This window comes from Nerophis lumbriciformis, linkage group LG14 (genome assembly GCF_033978685.3).
Source record: "Nerophis lumbriciformis linkage group LG14, RoL_Nlum_v2.1, whole genome shotgun sequence".
NCBI classification, from domain to species: Eukaryota; Metazoa; Chordata; class Actinopteri; order Syngnathiformes; family Syngnathidae; genus Nerophis; species Nerophis lumbriciformis.
The window spans coordinates 29138824-29163547 of record NC_084561.2 but is presented as its reverse complement, the minus strand read 5'-3'; the positions used below and the strand labels follow the sequence as shown (position 1 = coordinate 29163547).

The window sequence follows — 24724 nt, the reverse complement described above, 5'->3', positions numbered from 1 at the left end:
AGGGAGCAGTCCAGAGCAGAAGCAGTCGTGGGGGTGAAGATAGCACAGAAAAACTCCTCATCCTTCAATGTTGCTCATTTACGTTCCCTTTTTATCTGCCCTCTTTTCCTATTTCCTCCTCTTCATTTCTTATTTTCTCTTGAGACTTCCATTCCTTGTGTGTTTAAGTGTGTGTGTAGGCCTGTCTGTGTGCATTTGTGTTAGTGTGTATTTCTGAGAGCCAGCGCCCTTTACAGTGGACATTTGAGTTTGGCATAGCACTTGTTGTTTTTCCAGAAATGTGTTACTCTGACAAAAGAAATAGACAACAAAAATGTCCACTGCAGAGGACGCTGGTTCTCGAACATTTTTCACCAAGTACCACTTCAGAAAACACTTGACTCTCCAAGTACCACCATTATGACCACATTAAAATACAGTAGCATAGTAGGCCTAAATATTCATCAAAAACAAGGCAGAGGTTTTATTTAACATGAATATATAATATTTTTAGCCACTGTAACATTACACACAGTTTGAGCAGTAACACTGTGTTTGAATATTTAAGTATTTATTTGGCGTACCACTAGATGGAGCTCGTGGAGCACAGTTTAAGAATCATTGTGTTAGATCAGTGATTTTCAACCACTGTGCCGCGGCACACTAATGTGCCGTGAGATATTGTCTGGTGTGCCGTGGGAAATTATGCAACTTCACATAATTGGTCCAAAAAATATTTTTTGCAAATCAATAATCATAATAATGTGCCGTTGTCTAGTGCCTGTGCTGTGTAGAGCTCGGCAGGGTAATCTTGTAATACTCCATATCAGTAGGTGGCAGCAGGTAGTTCATTGCTTTGTAGAAGTCGGAACGCGCCGAGGATGGTTTGTAGTGATCCCAATATGCAGAGCACAGCGGGAGACAGCGTGCAGGTAAAAAGGTATGTAACGCTTAAACCAAAAATTAACAAAAGGCAGGTCCCAAGCTAGGAAAAGACACTGAAGCATAGGGATGGCTATGTAAAACAAAAGTAAAACTGAACTGGCTACAAACTCAACAAAAACAGAATGCTGGACGACAGCAAAAACTTACAGCGTGTGGAGCAAAGACGGTATCCACAAAGCACATCCATACATGACATGACAATCAACAATGTCCCCACAAAGAATGATAGCGTACGCACAACTTAAATAGTCTTGATTGCGAAAACAAAGCAGGTGCGGCCAATAGCACTCAAAGGAAGGCGTTGCTTCCAGGAGAACACCAACGAAACAGGAAGGGTCACCAAAATAACAGCGCAAGACAGTAATTAATGCACGACACACAGGAAACAACAACAAACTCAAAATAAAGCACAACAACCTGGTGGAGTTTCATTTTTTAACCTTTTCTGCTGGTGGTATGCCTCTGTATTTTTTTTATGAAAAAATGTGCCTTAGCTCAAAAAAGGTTGAAAAACACTGTGTTAGATGATACAAATACATGTGGTGAAGTAAGGGAACAAGTAATGGGGTGTCCAAACTAAACCCTGCGCGCCATTACTGGCCCGCCAGCATCTTCAAAATGAAATGTCTCTAAATCAGGGGTGTCAAACTCATTGTAGATCAGGGGCCACTTGAAGAAAAATCTACTCCCAAGTGGGCCGGACTGGTAAAATCATGGCACAATGACTTAAAAATAAAGACAACTTCAGATTGTTTTCTTTGTTTAAAAAGAGAACAAGCACATTCTGAAAATGTACAAATCGTAATGTTGTTGTTGTTTTTCTTACACTGACATGTTGCGGTTAATAGTATTCTATCTTTGTTTTTCATTATTATACTTTCTGAATAAATTATTATGTGATAATGTTCATCAGTCAACTCATTGGTGTTAATTTTCAATCTACCAAGATAAAAAAAATTCATCAAAATCAAATTACAGGATGTTATTTATGTAGTTAGCTCATTTTCCTCGATTGGTGCACATCATGTGGTTTATTTATAAAAAATTTCGGCTCATTTTTATACTTTGCAAACTCATCCCGCGGGCCGTATGTTTGACACCCCTGCTCTAAATGATAAATGCTGTATTAACTTAAATACTGCTCACTTAACCACATATGTGAGCAATGCTAGTCAATGACTGTGGGCCTGATCTACTAAAGTTTTGCCTGTATTAAAAGATGTGCAAACTTGATAGAGCACACAAAGCTTATCTACTAAGCTTGTGCACAGAAGATTGCGTCTCTTAAGTGAGCAATAGAAAGCGCAATCCATTTAGCGTGTTTGTCTTCATGTATATGCTGATCATCAGAACGGCCACAAAACTGGGAGGAGAAGATGCAAATATAATCATTCAGCATGGGCAATGTGATTCATCAGGACAATAACTGCTCTGCGGGGACTATTTTGCGTCTTTATTTAGCGCGTCCGAAATCAATGTGCAAACTGGCACAGCTAAGCACACGGCTGTTAGAAAAGAGGGGATTTCGCTGCAATGACAACTGAACAGATCAAGAATTATTCGTCCTACATTAGGTAAGGTTATATTTTTGCGTCATTCCTGTGAGAATCCTGCGTGTGACTGAAGCATTAAGGAGGGGGGCTATCCAGGACGAGCTGCAGTGTGCTCAAACAACCGCCAGATAGCATTTGTGAGTAGATAATACTGTATCATCTCTTTCTTTTTTGGACTAATCAGGTCGGTAGTGCAATCTTCAAGCATTATTCACTCACACTTAAAGTGAAGGATGAGGCAAACATATAACCTTACCTACTGTACGTGTGTGTGTCAACATATTTGGACTGTCATAAATAAAAAATAATAGACATTGTCTGTTCAGCAATATAATTTTTATAATTTTATGCTGCTGGATGATTTAAGGAGCTGATCAAAGCATTTATTTATTATGTGTACCTTATTTTCCAGACCTTAAGGCGCACTTAAAATCTTTTTTTTTTTCCTCAAAACTCGACAGTGCGCCTTATAACCTGGTGCGCCTAATGTACGGAATAATTCTGGTTTTGCTTACCAACCTCAAAGCAATTTTATTTGGTACATGGTGTAATGATAAGTGTGACCACTAGATGGCAGTCAAACATAAAAGATATGTGTAGACTGCACTATGATGGCAATATGACTCAGGTAAACAACACCAACATTTTATATGTTACATTGAAAATGTAGAACATTACACGCGGCGCTCAAAAATCTATCAAAATGTTTTAGTAAGACTTTGGTACGCTATTAAGCCGCACCGCTTGATGTATTATAATGGTGTGTGTATAAGGTAAGACATATTATCTGGCATTTTGTATCCTTTTGAAGCTGAATATACAGATGATGAACTGCTGCTTAGAGAAGCAAGTACAAAGTGAGGCTGAAACGTTAAAGGAGAGGTAAGCCGAGACAGTGAGTTGACGGCGTAAATGTAGAACTTGGAGCCAAACTATTGTGCTCTGGCGTGCTTACCTAAAATCAGCTAGAAACGTCCCCGGCCAATCCATCGAGTGAGTCCCTATAATGTTGATCATGATCATGCTTGTTATTACAAGTACAGTATATACGCCGATGAGCTCGCTGTGTCCAAACAAAACATGAAATGTGGGCTAATACTTTACAGATACTGTAATATGATTGTTCATGTTTTTCAGTCAGTACAGATTGGTGTCCTTTTGCATTGTGTTGTGCATTACGAACTCAAAAGCCTTATAGCTGCTTACGCAGAAGCTAGCTTTCGGCTAATGTCGTTTTGCTGTCGCAAGTCGATGTGTTAGTACCGCAGAAAAAAAATATCCTCAGTGTTCGCTCTTACAATAACAATGTCGCTACAGTTTGGTTATTATACAAGTTACGGAGCGTAAATTAAGTATTGTTGGTGGTTTTTGGATGCATTTTCAAAGTGTTTTTGAGGCAGAATTGATTGCTTCCATCAGGGGCATTGCTAGCCACCAAGAACGAGCCCATTATTCAAATTAGAACGCAAAAATAAACTAACAACTTTTGTGTTGTTAGTTTTACTATTTTCTATTTTCTGCTGGATCTACTCTCTATTATATGCTGCTGCTGTCACATATACTGTAATACTGTACATGGTAATTGTTATATATTGTATATATGTTATAGACATAATATAATATATCTGTATATATAATATACTGTACACATATTATGTATATATTCGCACATATTCGTATATATGTTATATTTTATATCGCTATATTTAGTCTATTTATTCCTGCATTGTCCTTTCCATCCTTACACTTTCCATCATTGTAACTCAGCTACTGTGTTAAACAATTTCCCTTGTGGATCATTGAAGTTTGTCTAAGTCTAAGTCTAAGTTGTTGTCTCTCATAATCAGTGGCCTAGTGGTTAGAGTGTCCGCCCTGAGATCGGTAGGTCGTGAGTTCCACCAAAGACTATACAAATGGGACCCATTACCTCCCTGCTTGGCACTCAGCATCAAGGGTTGGAATTGGGGGTTAAATCACCAAAAAAATTATTCCTGGGCACGGCCACCACTGCTGCTCACTGCTCCCCTCACCTCCCAGGGGATGAGGGGGCTGGGTGAAATGCAAAGGATAATCTCCCTACACCTAGTGTGTGTGTGACAATTAGTACTTTTTAATGTTGGTGAACTACAGGCAAAATTCCAAAAAATGCACAGTTCCCCTCTAAGAAACTCATTTAATGTTTAGCATTTTTTATGGCAAAAAGTTTTTAAGACCAAACTTAAAATCTCTGTCTGTATTTACTCCAACCCATTATGCATACACTGTGCTGTTTGCATGCTGTGTAAAAAGCAATACTCTAAGGTGTATTTCACGAAAAGTTCAGTAGCAGTTGGAGTATGAATACATAAGATGTTGTGACAAAGTTTCTGACAGCATGTTGACATGCACCTGTCTCGTGTCTTTTTTGTTTTTTTTGTATTCTTATATGATGTAGTTACGATGTCACACGACATAGAACTTTGTTTTCTACCTCCACACCCAGCATTGAATTAGAATGTGAATTCAAAATTACTGTCTTCATTCTAACCCTCGTCCTTGCCAGCAGTCATAGCTCACATTAATCGTTCTCCCCCTTATTTATTGTGAAGTTTTTGATAAATTATTTGAACAAAATATTCTATTTTAATTACTTGATGAAACTTAAACAGACACATTTGCCTTACTATGCACACGTATTGGTTAAAAAGAATTAGAGATAGGTTCACAAAGATGTGTCAGTAGAGGACTAATGGCAGGGCATGTTGCCATGGTGACACACCCCATGTGTACGAGCAGGTTGTTGAATAAATGACCTTGACAAGCCAGATGTCTGTCAGCCTATTCAAAAGACAAACACACACACAAGCATCATTGAAATGACAGTCCTGAAGAGATTACTTCAAAGGAAGGAAGATTTGCAATTATGAAGGCACAAGGGTGGTGACAGTCTGTGTGTGTGTGTGTGTGTGTGTGTGTGTGTGTGTGTGTGTGTGTGTGTGTGTGTGTGTGTGTGTGTGTGTGTGTGTGTGTGTGTGTGTGTGTGTGTGTGTGTGTGTGTGTGTGTGTGTGTGTGTGTGTGTGCGTACGTACGTGTGTGTTTGTTGGAAAGGCGTAAGGGAGAGTATGTGATGAATAAGGTCTGAAGGAAAAATGTGAGCACTTTATGACGGATTGAAGGGGAGTAACACATAGGAGACATGATTGTGACCTGCTTCTGTTCTCGGCCTTAAGTTGAATGACTTTGGTCCGTGTAGATTTTAAAATCAGCAGTCTTCAAACACTGACCGTCTCACATCGTAAACGTTGCTTTGATCATTCGTTACAATTGGAGGTGGATGATATTTATGAAATTAAAGAGAAAAATCATCCAAAACATGACCGAGCGTGTCGCCGACTTGGTGAAGCAGTTTGAGTGTAGCACTGCTCGTCTTCTTTTAATGAAGCAGGAGAAGTCAATAATACCAGCTAAGGACGTTTAAATGATAATAACAATAACAATAATTAGCATTATTGTCTCCGAGCAAAAATTTGTCATGGACATCAAGACACAGCATTTTACATACATACATACATACATACATACATACATACATACAGTTCATCCGACAATACAGTGACGACAGTGAACAGTGTGCAGGTATATCAGTTAGTTATGAGATCACACATTGAGCAACTCCCGTATTGCCCTATAGCAAGGGTCGGCAACCTTTACCACTCAAAGAGCCATTTTGACCCGTTTCACAAAATAAAGAAAACAATGGGAGCCACAAAACTCTTTTGAAATTTAAAATGAAATAACACTGCATACAAAGTTTATTTTTGCTTTGTGCTATGTATAAACCAGGGGTCTCAGACACGCGGCCCGCACCTTGATATGAAAATTTAATGTTAGTGCGGCCCGCGAGTTTTATATGAATGCCGCTTGACAGCATCACACTTGCCAACCCTCCCAATTTTTCCGGGAGACTCCCGAATTTCAGAGCAACTATTCTCTCGAATGTCTGCTGATTTTCACTCAAACAACAATAATAAGGGCGTGCTATGATGGCACTGCCTTTAGAGCCCTCTACAACCTGTATAAACAGCTTGCCAGCCCAGTCACATGTTGTATGCGGCTTCTGCAGACACACATAAGTGACTGCAATGCATACTTGGTCAACAGCCATACAGGTCACACTGAGGGTGCCCGTTTAAACAACTTTAACACTCTTACTAATATGCGCCACACTGTGAACCCACACCAAACAAGTATGACAAACACATTTCGGGAGAACATCCGCACCGTAACACAACATAAACACAACAGAACAAATACCCAGAACCCCTTGCAGCACTAACTCTTCCGGAACACTACGATATACACCCCCCCACCTCAACCTCGCCCACCTCAACCTCCTCATGCTCTCTCAGGGAGAGCATGTTCCAAATTCCAAGCTGCTGTTTTGAGGCATGTTAAAAAAAATAATGCACTTTGTGACCTTAATAATAAATATGGCAGTGCCATGTTGGCATTTGTTTTCCATAAGTTGAGTTGATTTATTTTGGAAAACCTTGTTACATTGTTTAATGCATCCAGCGGGGCATTACAACAAAATTAGGCATAATAATGTGTTAATTCCACGACTGTATATATCGGTATCGGTTGATATCGGAATCGGTAATTAAGAGTTGGACAATATCGGAATATCGGATATCGGCAAAAAAGCCATTATCCGACATCTCTAGTTATAACTATGTCTACTTGACTAATCCCATGCATTCCTAACTCTTCCGGGCTACATTATACACCCCCGCTACCACCAAACACCCCCCCTCCACCCCCCTCCCCCCTCCGTGCGTCGGTTGAGGTAGGCGGGGTTGGTGGAGGCGGGGTTTGGTGGTAGCGGGGGTGTATAATGTAGCCCGGAAGAGTTAGGGATGCATGGGATTCTGGGTATTTGTTCTGTTGTGTTTATGTTGTGTTACGGTGCGGATGTTCTCCCGAAATGTGTTTGTCATTCTTGTTTGGTGTGGGTTCACAGTGTGGCGCATATTAGTAAGAGTGTTAAAGTTGTTTATATCACAACCCTCAGTATAACCTGTATGGCTGTTGACCAAGTATGCCTTGCAGTCACTTACGTGTGTAAGCAGAGGCCACATACTACATGTGACTGGGCCGGCACGCAGATAGCATGGTGTAAAAGCAGACGCGACGACATGTTGTAGAGGACGTTAAAGGCAGTGCCATCACGGCACGCCCTCAATATTGTTGTCCGGGTGAAAATCGGAGAATGTTTGCCCCGGGAGAGGCACTGAAATCTGGAAACCTCCCGGAAAAATCGGGGGGGGGGGGGTTGGCAAGTATGCAGCTGAGCCGCATCAGAGTGATCAAAGAGCCGCATGCGGATTGCCGACCCCTGAAAAGCTGCTGATCTTGTGTTTGACGAAGAAGCATTTGGAAGGAGATTCAATGAAAGTCTGCTCTCGAAGTTTTACCTCAACTTATACCTCAATTGGTTCTGTGACATAATTCAAAATACTTGTATGTCAAATCAATAATTAATAGCAATTCAATTGGTGCTTGGTCCCATAAGACAGCACCATTTTAACATGTTACATGCCTCTTAAAAAGAAAAAAGAAAAAAAGTTTTGATAAATATTGTATGAAAAACAATACAATAGGATGCAATACAAACACTTACAGTAGTTTTATGAAATAATGTAATAATGTAGAGCATTTAGCTTGGAGAATGGACTTCTACAGAATGTATGGCGAGCCACTTCTCTGTCAAACACACCATCAGCAACTTTATTATATTTTATATAATGATAAATGGGTTATACTTGTATAGCGCTTTGACAGTATTTCCACATTCACCCATTCACACACACATTCACACACTGATGGCGGGAGCTGCCATGCAAGGCGCTAACCAGCAGCCATCAGGAGCAAGGGGTGAAGTGTCTTGCCCAAGGACACAACGGACGTGACTAGGATGGTAGAAGGTGGGGATTGAACCCCAGTAACCAGCAACCCTCCGATTGCTGGCACGGCCACTCTACCAACTTCGCCACGCCTGTCAGCCATTTAGATATTATTTTAACGTTTTTGGCTGGCGTTAGACTCATTCTGCTTCAGTATGGTGCAGACTAGATTCGGCAAGTTGACTCCATGTTTTTGATTAAATATTTTTTTAATTCAATGAATATCATCCACTTCTTCTCAGCATTGTCTATCACTCACTTTCTTCCTTCTCATGGTTGGAAAACAAAGTTCTCTCAATCTCCAGCTGTAAGCTAATGCTAGCAAATAAGACCGGACAACGTAGGGCGGCTCTTACGGGGTTCACTGTGGCATTTGCTACTGCAACGCCAATGCTTGTAACTCAAAAATTTGCTCGCAACCTAAAGCATAACAATTAGCCGAGAGACAGCTTTTATCTTAAAACACTCATAAGTCAAGGCACTACTCTTGAAACTACTGTAGTTATTTGTCGTACATTCTATTGTATTGTTGCTAAACCATCAATGCCTTTGAAAGAAAAGCATTTTAAAACCCCGAATGACACTGAGAAAACAAGCACTGCAATCTTAGATTTTTCTTCTTTGTCGTTGCAACGTCTTCATAAGATGCTCGGCTGTGGGCAAATCACAGTCAACATGCATGAGAACGCTTATCTACAGGCTCTTTTGACGGCCCTGTGAAGAAAACAGACGAGCTTAAACAAATCGTTGGAGTGCAGACAGAGCATAAACCGAAAAGTTGCTCTGAAGTACCAGGATAAAATCACTCAACCAGACATTTTGGTGCCAAGCTGATAGCTTTCCTCACAACGTGCTTCTTTTGATGGGTTGAGCTGCTCCAACAGTTTGGAAACATGTTATTGAACAAGCTGCTCTGGCAGAAGAGTGGTTTACTGAAACCATACTGCAGATGCTCTCTTACTATGCCGCTACAAGCAGTAAATATAAAAAAACCACTTATGGGATAATGCATGGTTGTAATTTTATGAATGTATGTAATTGCATGTATTATTTATGTCTTGATTAGTCAGATTTACAGCAGTTAAAGGGGTCCTATCCTGCTCATTTCAGAGGCTTTTAAATTGATATTGGGTTCCAGTAGGGCGCTGTAGAAAGTGTATTTTAATAAAATACATTAATTTCAAGTTGTGTATGCGGTAAATCTGCATTCTTCTCCTCTTAGCCTCCTACCCGATCATGCCCTATCTGTTGCGATCGGTCAAGAGTCGAAGGTCCACTTCAGACATCCACGTTCGTTCGTGCTTGCTTCAAGAGTTCTACAGTAGAACAGGGATTTATATGGCCCCATTTGTCGTGGTTTACCTTGCACATGAAACGTGACAAATTGGGGAGATGCACTATCTACTTTAGCCACCAGATGGCAGTAGAGTGTTGAATATCATCAAATATGTTGTGTGTGTGTGTGTTTTCCAACTTTGACCAGTTGCTATGTCGAGTGGTGCTTTCCATAATTTTCAGCAGACTGCATTGCAAATGATTAGCCTCCCCACTACCTCTCACGCGTGATCCACCCAGAAATGGGGCCATATTAATACCTTCCCTACTGTATTTCCCCACAGTCTGGAAGTCTGTAAAAGTGTCCTGATTAGTGATTAGATGAGCGTGGGGTAGACAAGAAAAAGGGAGGGGGGGGGAGCTGCTGTGTGCTTTAGGAGAGAAAGCTGTAGATGTTGTTTGGCTTAGTTGTTTGTTTCAATTAAGTGATTGTTGATCGACCATCTCCTCGTCACTCTTTTAAAATCAAGGCAAGAGCTAAAGTATTTTCGACAGTGTATGCACACTAAAACATTACAATCCAGGAGATGTGTCTTTTAAGTTGGAATGTTGGTAGACATGGGCAAGTTATGTTGGTCTATCGAATAATCCGAAAGAGTTGGCAAGTTTGAGGAGAAGGCATTTCCTAGCGTGCTTTGTTGTAGTTACACACTTATGACTTTGTTATCATGCAGTGGTGTTGTTTTTAGTCATGCACAGTTAAATTATTGCTATTTAGGTGGTAATCTGTAGGGATGGGAACTGATTTCGGTACCTTTATAGTTACTGACCATAGTCTGTCGGTACTATTATTCATTCATACTTGTGTAACATCAAACGGTGCCATATTTTGATACCTTTGTTGCACGTGACGTCACGTCCAATTGCAACCTCGGCAAATGTGAATAATGGTACAATTTCCCTTGCCAACAAAGCATAAAAAAGGCGCTCAAAATTGTAGTAAGGCTCCACTTTTTCAAAAAATAGCTCGTTCGATGCTATTTTACATTGGATTTGACACAGTCATGAAACCGATTAGCATTAGCAATTTTACATGGCGAATTCAACACCTCCAAATGTGGTAATCAAAACTATAACTATGTATGTTACAATCAAACAGCTGGTGTGTAATAAAAAAACATATTTCTAGAACAAACACTTTGTAGGGGTCAACAAAAGAAAAAACTGACACATTGAACTTATTGGCAAAGACTACTTCCTGGCTAAGGCAACACACTATAGTCCAGAGTCGTATATACAGAGAGTATGGCCAACCCAGTTTCAGGATCTCTCCTCATTGATTAGTCAAAAAGCACTCCCATGACTCCAGGGTGCCATGTTTGCTACCAACTTTGAGCTGATACTATCTGTTTGCGGCGCTTCCTCGTTAGTTTTTCGATACGTATACATGCCCTGTTGTGCAGCATGGGACTGCTCCACCCACGAGAATTGCGGAAAGCTTTTACTAGTGGTTAGAGTGTCCGCCCTGAGATCGGTAGGTTGAGTTCAAACCCCGGCCGAGTCATACTAAAGACTATAAAAATGGGACCCATTACCTCCCTGCTTGGCACTCAGCATCAAGGGTTGGAATTGGGGGTTGAATCACCAAAAATTATTCCCGGGCGCAGCCACCGCTGCTGCTCAGTGCTCCCCTCACCTCCCAGGGGGTGAACAAGGGGATGGGGTCAAATGCAGAGGACAAATTTCACCACACCTAGTGTGTGTGTGACAATCATTGGTACTTTAACTTTAACTTACCTTAACATTGCTTTCCTCATGTTACGTGTAACAAATAGCTATATGTAGCATATAAGATGTGTAACTCTATGAAGTGGAGATAATGTAATGTATAGGCCAGTATCAAAAGTCTAGATTGAGCTCAGAGGAAATGTTGTGCTAATGACACTCAGTGCGGGTTTTCGATGCAAAGTGAGTATATTACAAGGTAGACAAAAACCCATCCATCCATTTTCTACCGCTTTTTCCCTTTGGGGTCGCGGGGGGAGCTGGAGCCTATCTCAGCTACAATCGGGCCGAAGGCGGCGTACACCCTGGACAAGTCGCCACCTCATCGCAGGGCCAACACAGATAGACAGACAACATTCACACTCAAAAACCCAATAAGTATAAAAAAATCAATACAATATTTTCACCGTGCATGTCCCAATGCTTGGTAGAACTATACGTTTTAGTCCATGGTTAAAATATTCAGGATTTGTACGAGTGCCACAAATATAAATAGAAAGACAGTGTCTACCACACCAGCAGGTGAACGTGTTTGGGTCTCAAGATGATGGCCTAGCTGCTCACCCTGCAGGTATTTAATCCAGGAATGTAATGTGGTCTTTAAAGGTGGTCCTTAAAGATGGTCTTTGGATGTGGTCTTTAAACCTAGCACTCAGCGAACCATATGCCAGACGTCTACGCTTTCTCTAGGTGCTGGGCACAACAGGCGGCGATGTGCAGCATCAAACCCGCAAGTAATGGCTGGGACGCCAACTTGAAGTCTTGCAATAGATGGCTTCTTAAAGGGGAACATTTTCACAATTTCAGAAGGGTTAAAACCATTAAAAATCAGTTCCCAGTGGCTTATTTTATTTTTCGAAGTTTTTTTCAAAATTTTACCCATCACGCAATATCCCTAAAAAAAAGCTTCAAAGTGCCTGATTTTAACCATCGTTATATACACCCGTCCATTTTCCTGTGACTTCACACAGTGATGCCAATACAAACAAACAGCAAGGTATAGCGACATTAGCTCGGATTCAGACTCGGATTTCAGCGGCTTAACACTGTCTGATAAGATAATTACTAACAACTATGAACTAGGTTTTCAGCATATGAAATACATTTGGCAACAACATGCACTTTGAGAGTATTTCAGGCGCGATAAGAACATATATTTGTCCACGATTTCAGCACTCAGGTTAACCATACCTAAATAGACACAAAATACTGCATTACACAAGACTACCCGAATGTACTCGAATGATTGAAAAAAATTAATGTTTTTAAGCTAAATTATTGGTAAACACAGTTTATGTATAATAATGTACATAGAACCGCGAGTAATGAATAAAGTTTTCATCAATTGATATATTCTGTAGACATACCCTCATCCGCTCTCTTTTCCTGAAAGCTGATCTGTCCAGTTTTGGAGTTGATGTCAGCTGGCCAGGGAAGCTAGGGTCGATATTCTTCTCTTGATCATCTTCGGTGGCATAAGGGACGGTGTGAGCCAAGACATTTAGGGGGTTTAGCTCGCTCGTCTGCGGGAACAAACTGCCGCCATTGCTTGCTGTGCTACCGAGGTCTGTTGTCCCTGAATAGCTCACACACTCCGGCAGATATAATGGGGGTCTGGCGGCAGATTTCTTTGACTTTATCGTTGGAAATGCATCTGCTTTGAGTGTCGCAGGATATCCACACATTTTTGCCATCTCTGTCATAGCATAGCTTTCGTCGGTAAAGTGTGCGGAACAAACGACTGACCATTTCGTCGGCTTTCCCCACACCCTCGTATTTTGAACAAATTTCGTCCAATTTCTTGCCACTTTCGCATCTTTGGGCCACTGGTGCAACTTGAATCCGTCCCTGTTCGTGTTGTTACACCCTCCGACAACACACCTACGAAAGTGAGAAAATGGCGGATTACTTCCCGATGTGACGTCACAACGTGACGTCATCGCTCCGAGAACGAATAATAGAAAGCCTTTTAATTCGCCAAAATTCACCCATTTAGAGTTCGGAAATCGGTTAAAAAAATATATGGTCTTTTTTCTGCAACATCAAGGTATATTTTGACGCTTACATAGGTCTGGTGATAATGTTCCCCTTTAAATAGGCGAGTATTCGCAGTAGTTTGTGATATGATAGACAATCATACAATGATATATAATGATAGTTACATAAAATTACCAGTGTTACGCCCTCCCCCCTTTTAGAACAACGATTTTTGTTTCATCTGACATCACATGGACAAAGATAAAACCTTCTGGAGGAATGTTCTGTGGTCAGATGAAACAAAAATGGAGCTGTTTGGCCAGAAGGCCTTTAATCCCAGGAACACCACCTACCGTCAAGCATGGTGGTGGTATTATTATGCTCTGGGCCTGTTTTGCTGCCAATAGAACTGGTGCTTTACAGATAGTAAATGGGACAATGAAAAAGAAGGATTACCTCCAAATTCTTCAGGACAACCTAAAATCATCAGCCCGGAGGTTGGGTCTTGGGCGCAGTTGGGTGTTCCAACAGGACAATGACCCCAAACACATGTCAAAAGTGGTAAAGAAATGGCTAAATCAGGCTAGAATTAAGGTTGTAGAATGGCCTTTCCATGTGGACGATGCTGAAGAAACAAGTCTATGTCAGAAAACTAACACATTTAGCTGAACTGCACCGATTTTGTAAAGAGGAGTGGTCAACAATTCAAACAGAAGCTTGCCAGAAGCGTGTGGATGGCTACCAAAAGCGCCTTATTGCAGTGAAACTTGCCAAGGGACATGTAACCAAATATTAACATTGCTGTATGTATACTTTTGATCCAGCAGATTTGGTCACATTTTCAGTAGACCCATAATAAATTCATAAAAGAACCAAACTTTATGAATGTTTTTGTGACAAACAATTATGTGCTCCAATCACTCTAACACACAAAAAAAAGAGTTGTAGAAATGATTGGAAACTCAAGACAGCCATGACATTATGTTCTTTACAAGTGTATGTAAACTTTTGATCGCGACTGTATTGAGAATATGAGGAATATAGAGATTCTCTCAGAGATAGTCCAAAAGCCAAGTCAACTGAGAGGCGGGGTGACCGTCCAAAAATGAGTTCATATGGCGTGTATCCTGTCACCTCATTCCAGGTACAGTTGTACGCATTGGACAAGGGCTTTAACATGTTCCTTTCACTTTGATTTTTGCTTGTTCTCAAGTGTTCCCAACATACTCAACAGTGTCCGGTTAAATCATTGAAGTGGGTTTTCTCGAGGATAATATGGAGTGGTCCTGGTTTGCTTGATGCCAGTGATGTCACAGAAGTCCTTTATTAACTTTGATTCAAAATCCGTGAGAATCAAAATCGGTGTCCAACCGTTCAGGGATACAATAATGTACCATTACAACATGCTATAAAGATTTTGATACAGTTTTGGCTTTTTGGTTTGGAGTTGGGACTGTTTTAGAAAATTTGGTGAAAAGGTGTCTTGGATGTTAGTGCTGTCTGAATCAAGTGAGAGAAAATTCATACAAAGAAGTTCTAAGGGTCAACTGGTTTGGATGTTAACAAGAGGAGCTGCTTTTTCTCGTAGGGTGCTGCGCCTTACGCAGCGACCACAGGTCCTGATGTAGAGCTCTACTTCAGCTGTCATCTTGGGCCAGAAGAACCTCTACCGGACCAGATTCAATGTCCGGTCTATTCCTATGTGTCCCAGATCATTGTGGAAAAACTTCAGGAATCTAGAGCACAGGACAGGAGGCAGGACTAACTGCAGAAGATTGTTGTCCTCTTCTTGTACTCCATACTCCAGCTTTAGCCAAGTCCACTCCCGCAACAACAGAGGGAGCTCAGGAAGTGCCTGATGAGCTGTAGGGGGAATATGTTCTCCAGTTTTAAGCTGATGGTTGACTTCTTTAATTGCTGGGTCAGAAAGTTGTTCTTCCTTCAGGTCGTGGTGTGTCAAGGATGGAACAATCGTCAGACAATGTGACTCTTCCTCAGCGAACTCATCAGGAAGAATATCAGCAGAGACTGTCAATGATTCAACAAGAGTGATATTAAATTGAGGTATTTAAGGATGATGATAGGCTCTCACAAACTGTTTTGACAGATCCACAATATCTTGCGATATTTCAGCAGCTTCTCTTAAATCACTCAAGTTCTCAGCAATATGGTGGACATGGTCCAATTATTTGCAGTGAGATGTGTCATCTGCAGTGTTGGGTTAGTTACTGAAAACCGGTAACTAGTTACAGTTACTAGTTACTTTATTTCAAAAGTAACTCAGTTACTAACTCAGTTACTTACACCAAAAAGTAATGCGTTACTGTGAAAAGTAACTATTTAGTTACTCTTTTTTTTAAGGCTCCCATTAATGCCCTTTTAGCCTTCATTTCAGTACTGTTATTGCACTGGAGAATAATACAATCTGTTGATCAACTTGACATGCATTTGCATCACTGAACTCAGAAAGCAATGTGCTCTACATACAACACACAAAGACAAAGATATGTTTCAAAGGGCCAATTTATTTCAGGCCAGAACAAATTGACAAAACTATTTTAAATAGCTGCAACATAATGGCACTTTAACTTTAACTTTAAGTAGATAGGATCTTTGATCCAAGACACAACTTACATTTAACTAAAATGTTATTTTCTTTGTGCTCGACAAAAGAAAAGTATTGAGAATGTCTCCATGTTAAGAAACTCGACTTCTGGCTTCACCATGATGTCTTGTTAGTTGTTATGAGAGTAGCGTATGTGTGTGTGTGTGGCCCTTTAAGATATGACAGCATGTGAGGTGAGTGACGTCAGTGAGTGAGTGAGCGAGAGAGGTGAGGGACCGGCGACAGTGAGTGCGTGCAGGTGCTCTAGCTTGGTGGATGGCTGCGTCCAATAAAGTCACAAAGTTGCAACAAACCGCCGGCCTCGTCATTCACCCTCAGCTGTAAAGACCCACTTCCGGGTAAAGTGAAGGTTGTTAGCCCCGAAGTACATAGGCCCTGGAGGAACGTCTCCCCTGCGCCCCTCAACTACGGTGTGGGAGCCCCCCGCCCCCGCCCCCACCCACACAAAGCACGCCTCTTCTCTGCACGCCTCTTCTTTTCCTTGTGACACAGAAGCACGACACCGCAGCGCTGCAATAAAATACACTCAGATCTTCTGTTTCTAGCCGATACTACTAGAGATGTCTGATAATATCGGCCTGCCGATATTATCGGCCGATAAATGCTTTAAAATGTAATATCGGAAATTATCGGTATCGTTTTTTTTATTATCGGTATCGTTTATTTATTTATTTATTTATTTTTTTTGTTTGTATTAAATCAACATAAAAAACACAAGATACACTTACAATTAATACACCAACCCAAAAAACACTCATTCACACAAAAAGCTTGTTTCTTTCTGTTATTAATATTCTGGTTCCTACATTATATATCAATATATATCAATACAGTCTGCAAGGGATACAGTCCGTAAGCACACATGATTGTGCGTGCTGCTGGTCCACTAATAGTACTAACCTTCAACAGTTAATTTGACTCATTTTCATTAATTATTAGTTTCTATGTTACTGTTTTTATATTGTTTTACTTTCTTTTTTATTCAATAATTTTTTTTTTAATTTATTTAACTTATTTTATTTTATTTTATTTTTTTTTTAATGACCTTATCTTCACCATACCTGGTTGTCCAAATTAGGCATAATAATGTGTTAATTCCACGTCTGTATATATCGGTTGATATCGGTATCGGTTGATATCGGTTTCGGTAATTAAGGGTTTGGTCAAAATCGAAATATCGGATACCGGCAAAAAGCCATTATCGGACATCCCTAGATACTACATAAAACATAACGTAAAATAACGCAGTAACGCATCATGTAGTAACGGTAACTGAGTTACTGAATATAAAAAATAACGCGATAGATTACTAGTTAGTGCCGAAACTAACGACGTTACAGTAACGCGTTACTTTGTAACGCATTAGTCCCAACACTGGTCATCTGGAACTGTTGCGTGTGATCTTTGGGACAAAGCATCAGCATCAGTTTTGTTTGATTGATCGAAACTGCATTTTGAAAGAATATGTTGACAGTGAGGGATCAGACAAAGAGCAGCTCGAAGACCTCTATGAAGAACACGAACCAGGAACCCAGATTTCCCTCTCCCGGACGCGGGTCACCGGGGCCCCCCTCTGGAGCCAGGCCCGGAGGTGGGGCACGATGGCGAGCGCCTGGTGGCCGGGCCTGTCCCATGGGGCCCGGCCGGGCACAGCCCGAAGAGGCAACGTGGGTCCCCCCTCCAATGGGCTCACCACCCATAGCAGGGGCCATAGAAGTCGGGTGCAGTGTGAGCTGGGCGGCAGCCGAAGGCACTTGGCGATCCGATCCTCGGCTACATAAGCTAGCTCTTGGGACGTGGAACGTCACCTCGCTGGGGGTGAAGGAGCCTGAGCTAGTGCGTGAGGTGGAGAAGTTCCGGCTAGATATAGTCGGACTCACTTCGACGCACAGCAAGGGCTCTGAAACCAGTTCTCTTGAGAGGGGCTGGACTCTCTTCCACTCTGGCGTTGCCGGCAGTGAGAGGCGACGGGCTGGGGTGGCAATTCTTGTTTCCCCTCGGCTCAAAGCCTGCACGTTGGAGTTCAACCCGGTGGACGAGAGGGTAGCCTCCCTCCGCCTTCGGGTGGGGGGACGGGTCCTGACTGTTGTTTGCGCTTACGCGCCAAACGGCAGTTCAGATTACCCACCCTTTTTGGATTCACTCGAGGGAGTACTGGAGAGTGCTCCCCCGGGTGATTCCCTCGTTCTACTGGGGGACTTCAACGCTCATGTTGGCAACGACAGTGAAACCTGGAGAGGCGTGATTGGGAAGAATGGCCGCCCGGATCTGAACCCGAGTGGTGTTTTGTTATTGGACTTTTGTGCTCGTCACAGATTGTCAATAACAAACACCATGTTCAAACATAAGGGTGTGCATATGTGCACTTGGCACCAGGACACCCTAGGCCGCAGTTCCATGATCGACTTTGTAGTTGTGTCATCGGATTTGCGGTCTCATGTTTTGGACACTCGGGTGAAGAGAGGGGCGGAGCTTTCTACCGATCACCACCTGGTGGTGAGTTGGCTGCGATGGTGGGGGAGGATGCCGGACAGACCTGGCAGGCCCAAACGCATTGTGAGGGTTTGCTGGGAACGCCTGGCAGAGTCTCCTGTCAGAGAGAGTTTCAATTCCCACCTCCGGAAGAACTTTGAACATGTCACGAGGGAGGCACTAGACATTGAGTCCGAGTGGACGATGTTCCGTGCCTCTATTGTCGATGCGGCCGATTGGAGCTGTGGCCGCAAGGTGGTTGGTGCCTGTCGTGGCGGTAATCCTAGAACCCGCTGGTGTCCACCAGCGGTAAGGGATGCCGTCAAGCTGAAGAAAGAGTCCTATCGGGCTCTTTTGGCTCATAGGACTCCGGAGGCAGCAGACAGGTACCGACAGGCCAAGCGATGTGCGGCTTCAGCGGTCGCGGAGGCAAAAACTCGGACATGGGAGGAGTTAGGGGAAGCCATGGAAAATGACTTCCGGACGGCTTCGAAGCGATTCTGGACCACCATCCGCCGCCTCAGGAAGGGGAAGCAGTGCAATGTCAACACCGTGTATGGTGAGGATGGTGTTCTGCTGACCTCGACTGCGGATGTTGTGGATCGGTGGAGGGAATACTTCGAAGACCTCCTCAATCCTACCAGCACGTCTTCCTATGAGGAAGCAGGGCCTGGGGAATCTGTGGTGGGCTCTCCTATTTCTGTGGCTGAGGTTGCCGAGGTAGTTAAAAAGCTCCTCGGTGGCAAGGCCCCGGGGGTGGATGAGATCCGCCCGGAGTTCCTTAAGGCTCTGGATGTTGTGGGGCTGTCTTGGTTGACAAGACTCTGCAACATCGCGTGGACATCGGGGGCGGTACCTCTGGATTGGCAGACCGGGGTGGTGGTTCCTCTCTTTAAGAAGGGGAACCGGAGGGTGTGTTCCAACTATCGTGGGATCACACTCCTCAGCCTTCCCGGTAAGGTCTATTCAGGTGTACTGGAGAGGAGGCTACGCCGGATAGTCGAACCTCGGATTCAGGAGGAACAGTGTGGTTTTCGTCCTGGTCGTGGAACTGTGGACCAGCTCTATACTCTCGGCAGGGTCCTTGAGGGTGCATGGGAGTTTGCTCAACCAGTCTACATGTGCTTTGTGGACTTGGAGAAGGCATTCGACCGTGTACCCCGGGAAGTCCTGTGGGGAGTGCTCAGAGAGTATGGGGTAACGGACTGTCTTATTGTGGCGGTTCGCTCCCTGTATAACCAGTGTCAGAGCTTGGTACGCATTGCCGGCAGTAAGTCGGACCCGTTTCCAGTGAGGGTTGGACTCCACCAAGGCTGCCCTTTGTCACCGATTCTGTTCATAACCTTTATGGACAGAATTTCTAGGCGCAGTCAGGGCGTTGAGGGTATCTGGTTTGGTGGCTGCAGGATTAGGTCTCTGCTTTTTGCAGATGATGTGGTCCTGATGGCTTCATCTGGCCAAGATCTTCAGCTCTCACTGGATCGGTTCGCAGCCGAGTGTGAAGCGACTGGGATGGGAATCAGCACCTCCAAATCCGAGTCCATGGTTCTCGCCCGGAAAAGGGTGGAGTGCCATCTCCGGGTTGGGGAGGAGATCTTGCCCCAAGTGGAGGAGTTCAAGTACCTCGGAGTCTTGTTCACGAGTGAGGGAAGAGTGGATCGTGAGATCGACAGGCGGATCGGTGCGGCGTCTTCAGTAATGCGGACGCTGTAACGATCCGTTGTGGTGAAGAAGGAGCTGAGCCAGAAGGCAAAGGTCTCGATTTACCGGTCGATCTACGTTCCCATCCTCACCTATGGTCATGAGCTTTGGGTCATGACCGAAAGGACAAGATCACGGGTACAAGCAGCCGAAATGAGTTTCCTCCGCCGGGTGGCGGGGCTCTCCCTTAGAGATAGGGTGAGAAGCTCTGTCATCCGGGGGGAGCTCAAAGTAAAGCCGCTGCTCCTCCACATCGAGAGGAGTCAGATGAGGTGGTTCGGGCATCTGGTCAGGATGCCACCCGAACGCCTCCCTTGGGAGGTGTTTCGGGCACGTCCGACCGGTAGGAGGCCACGGGGAAGACCCAGGACACGTTGGGAAGACTATGTCTCCCGGCTGGCCTGGGAACGCCTCGGGATCCCCCGGGAGGAGCTGGACGAAGTGGCTGGGGAGAGGGAAGTCTGGGCTTCCCTGCTTAGGCTGCTGCCCCCGCGACCCGACCTCGGATAAGCGGAAGAAGATGGATGGATGGATGGATGGATGGATGTTGACAGTGGAGCTAACCACTGATGGCTGGTGGCATCTAATTTAGCAGAGGAGAGGGCATAGGTAAGAGGGTTGTTATCAGTTTCTACAGTGAAGTTGGTTCCATAGATATAAACATGAAACTTTTCTGTGACAATCCATTTCAATGCCAAAAACTCCTACATGTGAGCTGGTTAATGTGACTCGCTTTGTGAAAGGCCTCTGCTAACGTAGGCAATAACTCAAAGTTGACCTTTTTGTTATTGCTACAGCACAGCTCCCAATCCAGTTGTACTTGCATCTGTGTGCACAGGTCCTTGGTATAGCAAACATAACGCCTGTGGTATAGTTGGCCATACTCTATCCATACACATCTCTTCCATATTCCATACACTACTGCCACTGAACGTCTTGGAATTGCAACTGCATGCAAAGTTTACTAGATAGTAGTTTTAAATGACACTCAGAAGTGTAAGAAGATAACTAGACCGCACAGCTCAGTGTTAAAGGGGACCAGGGTGGCACAAAAAAAATACTTTCTTGTATTTTGTAATGGCCCTCAGTGGGATTGTTTGGTTAGGTTAATAAACAAATGTGTTAAAACTATTACGCTGTCGTATTTTCCGGACCATAGGGCGCACCGGATTATAAGGCCCACTGCCGATGAGCGGGTCTAGTCAGGTTTATTTTCATACAAAAGGCAGCATCTTTTCTCTGTCATCTTTGTTGTAGCGGCGTAGCGTGCAAGGACGGGCGTGGAAGAAGTGTCAAAAGATGGAGCTAACTGTTTTAATGACATTCAAACATTACTTAAAGCAGCATCTTCTCATCCGTAGCTCACTAGTGCAATAACAACGCCGGAAATATGTCCCGTGTGACCAGAACTCTCTAATAACTAAAGTTCCTTGGGTGAATAATGTAAAATCACTCCACTGATATGTTTTAGTGCTTTCATGGCGAGTTTACTGACAGATATAAGTAAGAACTTTACACTACTTTATATTAGAAATGGCAACAGCGGATGATGAATGTCACATAACAAGAAGATAGAGAAAAAGAAGAAGGTTATCAAATACGGACTACAAAGGCGGACACGCGCAAATTTTCAGGACTTATGCAGATCCCAAATACACATAAACAGGTACCAGAAGGTAAGAAAAGTTGCTTTTGCATAATATTGTGAAACAAAATGCCAGATAATATGTCTTACCTTATAGACACACCATAATAATACTTGTATGTAGAAGCACAGTACAATCCATCAAGCGGTGCGGCTTCATAGCTTACCAAAATCGTACTAAAACATTTTGATAGATTTTTGAGCACCGTGTGTAATGGTGTATATTTTCAATGGAACATATAACATTTTGGTGTTGTTTACTTGAGTCATATTGCTGTCTACATGTACTGTATCTCTTATGTGTGACTGCCATCAAATTGCAGCCTACACGTATCTCTTATGTGTGACTGCCATCTACTGGTCACACTTATCATTTCACTATGTAACAAATAAAATAGCTTTGAGGTCGGTAAGCACAACTAAAATGATTCCGTACATTAGGCGCACGGGGTTATAAGGCGCACTGTCGCGTTTTGAGAAGCTGAAAGGATTTTAGTGCCTTATAGTTCGCAAAATACGGTAATCAAAGAATATTTAGAGGTTCCACATTGACAATTTCTGACACACTTCTCACAACTTCTATTTTCTTTAATGCAATTTGTCAGACCTGGACTCAATCATGTTCCACAATTGACATAATGCAGCCAATCATATTTACAACATGCTTGAAATGACTGTTACACAAGACAAGTGTGTACTACTTTGCCCCAGGACCTATTATGCAGAACCAAGTTTTCTTGCCTGTTGGTACCTGTTTTTGTGTATTTAAGATCTGCAAAAGCTCCGAAAATTTGAACCATGGAGGCATGGCGCAGATATTTATAAAAATAATCTTGCTTTTCTTCATACTTCCTCAAAACGTGCCATTTGGAATTTACCCAACATGTGACGTTTGTCCAATTAGTGACGTCAGTGCTTTGCGCGAATCAGCCATTGTAGTTCGACGCTGTAGTCAATAAGCTTCTTATTTTCTTGTTTTGGGGCAGACTTGCTCGTACATGCACATGCATCCTCCGCTGTTGCCATTTCTAATACAAAGTAGTGTATAGTTCCAGTTTATACCTGTCAGTAGACTTCTTATGGAACATGCTAAAAACTATAACATGGCTGAAGGGAAGAAGACACAGTAGAAGTGGAGGCACGTAAATAAGACCACCCACAAAATTTTGCGTCCTGAAGAAACAGTTAGGAAGCGGCCTAAGATTGTCTGTAAAACATAATCTATGCAAAATGTTTACCAAAGAAGGACCATTACACGTTATGTAGCCCAGTGGTCCCCAACCTTTTTGGAACCGCGGACCGGTCAACGCTTGGGGAGGTAGGGGGTTGGTATTTTAATTTTTTATTTATTTTTTGTCAAAAATAGAATCATGTGTGCTTACGGACTGTATCCCTGCAGACTGTATTGATCTATATTGATATATAATGTAGGTGCACTAATTGTAAGTGTGTCTTGTGTTTTTTATGTTGATTTAATAAAAAATAAAAAAAAATATATATTTTTTTAATTTCTTGTGCGACCCGGTACCAAACGATCCACGGATCGGTACCGGCCCGCGGCCCGGTAGTTGGGGACCACTGATGTAGACCACAAGGAGTGTTTTAAATGTAGAAAAAAGTCGTAACATGACCCCTTTAAATGTTAGATAAAAAACATCAGCATTTTCTTCAACTCAAAATTTACACACAAAAGAACCAAAAATTGGTACCGTTAAGTACTGGCATCCATTCCCAGGTACCAGGAAGAGGTACTGTATCGATTAAAAATGTGAAAGGCACCCATCCCTTGTAATTTGTCAGTGTTAGTATAAATAGTTAGTGTAATACATCATATTAATACCACTTGCCAATGTAGTCGATAAAATGTATATATATGAGATATACAGTCGTGGCCAAACAGCTCAATTTTTGTTTTATCTGGCCACATAACTTTCCTCCAGAAGGTCTTATCTTTGTCCATGTGATGTCAGATGAAACAACAATTGAGCTGTTTGGCCACGATACCCAGCAATATGTTTGGAGGAGAAAAGGTGAGGCCTTTAATCCCAGGAACACCAAACCTACCGTCAAGCATGGTGGTGGTAGTATTATGCTCTGGGCCTGTTTTTCTGCCAATGGAACTGGTGCTTCACAGAGAGTAAATGGGAGGATTACCTAAGCCCTGAGGTTGGTTTTTGGGCGCAGTTGGGTGTTCCAACAGGACAATGACCCCAAACACACATCAAAAGTGGTAAAGGAATGGCTAAATCAGGCTAGAATTAAGGTTTTAGAATGACCTTCCCAAAGTCCTGACTTAAACGTGTGGACAATGCTGAAGAAACAAGTCCATGTCAGAAAACCAACAAATTTAGCTGAACTGCACCAATTTTGTCAAGAGGAGTGGTCAAAAATTCAACCAGAAGCTTGTGGATGGCTACAAAATGAGCCTTATTGCAGTGAAACTTGCCCAGGGACATGTAACCAAATATTAACATTGCTGTATGTATACTTTTAACCCAGCAGATTTGGTCACATTTTCAGTAGACACATAATAAATTCATAAAAGAACCAAAATTCATGAATGTTTTTTGTGACCAACAAGTATGTGCTCCAATCACTTCATCACAAAAAAATAAGAGTTGTAGAAATTATTGGAAACTCAAGACAGCCCTGACATTATGTATTTTACAAGTGTATGTAAACTTTTGACCACGACTGTACGTGGGTGATACCGATGTTAGATTGTGGTCCTTTTTCGTGAATGTTTGTAATGCGGGCTGGATACACGTTGATTTTCAATGTTTGACACCGCAAATGTATAACATGAGTACAACATTTTACACA

At 42.6% G+C, this 24724-nt stretch overlaps 1 protein-coding gene across 3 annotated transcripts in view; it reads left to right on the top strand.

The window, feature by feature from the left end:
* LOC133616421 (ephrin type-B receptor 1-like) overlaps window positions 1–24724 on the top strand; it is a 256986-nt gene that overhangs the window by 135531 nt on the left and 96731 nt on the right. The gene's annotated exons all lie outside the window — the stretch shown is intronic.